The following is a 4,815-nucleotide window of genomic DNA, read 5'->3' as shown; positions in this document are numbered from 1 at the left end:
AAAGACCGTGGATACTGGTGATTACTCACAGCTATTAGTGAGTCTAGTGAACATTGTGTTTTTGCATCATTTTCTAGGCCAGTTATTTGGGTTTGGGAGTTTTCTTCCCAGGGGGCTTTCTTGAAGTTGTTGAGGATACTCAGCTTGTTCCTGAATAAAACAAGCAGAAATGTGCTCTACTGTGCCCTACAATTTCCACACCAATTTCTTAGTAATTTTTTTTGTCTGTCTAGCCTTTTTGTGTGTGTGCATTGAGCTATCTCCAATCTTAGAGTGAATCCTCAGTCTCTGATTCTTCACCTTACATCTGGTCTGGCTTGTTATCTTCAGTCATTTACTTCACTATGACCTTAGTCTATGTTGGATACTGCTTTCTCTATCTACAATGCTTTGGTGAACTGTGTACATTTCCTCCTGTGTGTAAATTCAATCCATCTTCTTCTTTCTGACCTGACACTGGGTTTTGAAGTTGGCGTCTCCAAAGGACTCCGGATTATCTTACCCACAGTTGATTACTTCCTGGAGAAGAAGGAAACAATTGTCCCTGCCCAGGATTTTGGAGAGTGATTGATGAGCTACTTATAGTCCAGATTGTGCTGTCACCTGTCCGGTGTCTTTTGGGACCCTGAATTTGTATAAGGAAGCTATTAGACATGCATAGTGAAGCCTGGCATGGCTTATCTGAAAAGGATCACTGAGGAGAGGTGTGGAGTCTATCTGGCACAGTGCAGAGACAATTCACACCATCACCATCTCATAAAATATCTGAATGGAGGATATGGTGAAAACCTGCCATGTGTTCATAAAGTACACATTCTCAATGAATATCCCAGGGAACTTGGATCTGGTTTTCCGTGCTCTATGCTCAAACTGAAAGAAACTGGTTTTCCTTCCCATAGGAGAATCAGAGTGTAATTTCATTTTCATCCAAGGTAACTCTTAAGTGATGTGTTTTAAATGAGACCTTAATTTAAGCATGTTCTTTGCTCTGCTCACGTTTTCTTATCCAACAAACTTCCAGGTAAACAACATGCCTAGTGCCTATGGCCAACTGTAGGTATTGAAGTCCAGAGGTATATTTAAAGTAACTTTTTCTTTCTGATTATAATAATAGTTGCATACTTTTGAGTCTATACTACCAGCTAGTGCTGGGCTCAGTGTTTTGCATACATTGACTAATCTCCGCAACTTTCTGTGGTAAATATTATAATTTCTATTTAACATAGAAAGAAACGGAGGTACAAAGAAATTCAGCATCCTGTTCAAAGTTACATAGCTAGGAAATGGCAGTACTAGAATTAGAGCCTGGGTCTTCTGACTCCGGAGCCTGTGCACTACTGCCTCCAAATCCTGTTTCCATGCATGACCATTAGAACAAACTTGAGGAAGATAAAGTATAATGAAAAATCCAATAAGAATAAAAATGGGCCAGGCGCGGTGGCTCAAGCCTATAATCCCAGCACTTTGGGAGGCCAAGACGGGCGGATCACGAGGTCAGGAGATCGAGACCATCCTGGCTAACACAGTGAAACCCCCGTCTCTACTGAAAAAATACAAAAAACTAGCCGGGCGAGGTGGTGGGTGCCTGTAGTCCCAGCTACTTGGGAGGCTGAGGCAGGAGAATGGCGTAAACCCGGGAGGCGGAGCTTGCAGTGAGCTGAGATCCGGCCACTGCACTCCAGCCTGGGTGACAGAGCGAGACTCCGTCTCAACAACAACAACAAAAAAGAATAAAAATGATCTATAATTTCTTAACCTAGAGATATCTATTGCATTTGATATCTTCTCCAAATTGTCATCCCTGAGGGATACATATATATTTTTAAATGGACAGGTTTTATTCATGGTTTTTTACTCTGGTTTTTAACATTTAACCTCTTATTATGAGCATATTTTCAAGTCATTCAATTTTGTTAAAAACATTTTCATGGTGGTATGTCATTCAATTGTACCATAATTTATTTAACCAGTCCTTTATTACTGGACATTTTTCTGATTTCATTTCTTGCTATTACAAAAAACAATTCTAAGTAATTCTACTATGAATTCATGTGACTATATTTTGATCAACTGTTTCCTCATCATAAATTCCTAGTAAAATTACTGTTTGAAACATATATACATGTTTAAGGCCCTTCACAAATATTGTCAAATTTAATGGATTCTTGATAATATCTATTTTAATGAGCCATAATTGACTTTAATATACTTTATAATTGGTTGAACCAAATACTGGAAGCATTTTTCTTTTTTCTTTTTATTTTTTATTTTAGAGACGGTGTCTCTCTGTGTTGCCCAGGCTAGTCTCAAACTCCTGGGCTCAAGCAATCCTTCTGCCTCAGCCTCCCAAAGTGCTGGGTTTACAGGCATGAGCCACTGCACCCAACCGAGGCATCTTTCTTATATGCTCATTGAATACAAAATAGATTAGGACTTTTTAAAATATTGTAAGAGCTGTGTCTTGGGAATAAGGGGAGAAATAAAGGGGTAGGCTTCAACCCTACTAAATCAGAAAGGGTGTGGTCATCTCAGGAAACCTGAGGTGGGGCTAGATGGCATCTACAACAATACATGGCTACCATGAGGGATGACCTGCAGGACAGACATTGAGGGATGTCTGCCTACTATAAGGATTTTACATGGATGCAGTATTTGTAGCTATATTCCATTTGTGGGATTGGCCTACTTGAGCAGGGAAGAGAAGTAAAAGTAATTGAGCACTTAGAGTATCTTCTAGCTTGGAAACTGAATTTTAAATACTGTCTATTTGAAGCTGTCATGATATTCTCCATGCAATGCCCTTGTAACAACCTAATAAGGCAAACAGCTTAAGTACTTTTATCCACATTGTACAGAAAATCACAACAGTGACAATGGAAATTTATTCTTTGTTTTGTTTTGTTTTAGAAGACATGCTGGCTCTGTTGCCCATGATAGAATGCAGTGGCAGGATCATAGCTCCCTGTAACCTTGAACTTGTGAACTCAAGTGATCCTCTTGTCTCAGCCTCCTGAGTAGCTAGAACTACAGGAGCATGTCACCACACCTGGCTAATTTTTAATTTTTTTGTAGAGACCATGTCTTTCTATGTTGCCTAGGCTGGACTCAAACTTCTGGCCTCAAGCGTTCTTCCCACCTTGCCCTCCCAAAGTGCTGAGATTACAGGCATGAGCTGCTGCACCTGGCCAGTGGAAACTTATTAAGCACATGCTACAGGACAAGCATTGTTCTAAGTGCTTTACCCGTATTCTCCTTTATCCTCAAAAGAACACTATGAGACAGATACTACATTTCACAGATAAAGACAATAAGATATGAATGAGACACAACAATTTTAAATAGTATATTTAAAGCCACAGGTTTAGCAAATCGCAGAACTTGGATTCAAACCCAGCTAGTGTGTCTCCAGAGTCATCCCTTGTTTCAAGTCTTCTGGAGGCTAAGCAGTTAAACTAAAACCCATGCATGTCAAGGTCTCAGCCGTTACCTTTCCTCTACACTAAGAATCCACTGTGGGAATCTGCATGCAGTTGTCAATTTCAGCCCTCATTTTGCAGTGCCTGACACTGTCAAAAGGCTCTCAGTAATCGATCAAGTTTGCTCACAAGCACAGTGGCAAATAATTGGTTTAATTCTCTGACATCTGTGTATATCCCTGTGTATGTTTGTAACTGTGGGGACAAAAAGTTATCACAAACACCATTTTACCAATGAGTAGGTAGAAGAAGTGAGAGGTAAAATAACTTATCCAAGGTCATGTAGTTGGTAACGAAAGTCGAACTCATATTACCCATCTCCCAGAGTTGCATGTTGAAAAGTGCCTGTCAAGAAAAATCAGCATTCAGTAAATAATAGCAAATAGAACGATGATGACAATTATCTTGTTGCTATGAGAGGGTAGTAAGTTCTTCTGCCTTGTTAATTTTTGCATCATCAAATGAGGACTATTGGAGCAGTAATTTATTGTCTTACTGGACAAAATACTACCTGAGAGATTTGCAAATAATGATTCTACTTTGTATGAAGAATGCCTTTCAGGAAGTAGCTGATATGCTGGGAAGCTGACCTAAACCTGAGATCCTTAGATTTGTACCAAAACTACAGAGGCTTATAAGTAGAGAGGCATTATTTTCAGTGTTTCAACCTCACACATATTCTTGATAAGCAGGGGCACGTCTACTTTTACACACTATACTTGGATACAAGCCTGCTTCAACATGATAGGAAGCAACAAGCTACCAAATCTCTGCTATTTTAAGTATTTAATAGCAAAACCCTGTGGCAGTCTGGGAATCTTATCTCCACAGAATGTGCTGACGCAGTGGAATGAGATTAAATAGGACCTCATACCTAGTGAATTTCACTACCAGCATGTTTTATTCATCCTTGCTCAATCATATGAATGGGCAATTTTGCTTTCAGATGAAGGGGCACTCTAGCAACAGAACTATAATTTTCCAAGAAGCATTAGTGAGCCCCTGTTTTGAAACAAGAGGTCATTTTGACTGGGAGAAATTAATAGTTTCCTGGCATGTTTTTCTCTTTACAACTAAAACACATGGTATGTCGATTATAGCTTGATTCTTCCTATGAACAGTGAATGCAAATAGTGAAACTCTCTAGTCCTCTGATATCAAAGCCATATATGCTAACGAGGCTAAAACCACACATGGCTTTGGAGTTCTGACTATGATAGTACTGGGGATCAGACAGCTGGTGTGTGCATTAGTTTTCTCCTTGGGAAGTGGGAAAACAGGGAAGGCCATGCTTCTCAAAGAAGCATAATGGCAAAAAATAGTTTTATGTCATTACCTC

Source organism: Macaca fascicularis, chromosome X (genome assembly GCF_037993035.2).
Source record: "Macaca fascicularis isolate 582-1 chromosome X, T2T-MFA8v1.1".
Classification (NCBI taxonomy): Eukaryota; Metazoa; Chordata; class Mammalia; order Primates; family Cercopithecidae; genus Macaca; species Macaca fascicularis.
This window is presented reverse-complemented; position numbering follows the sequence as displayed.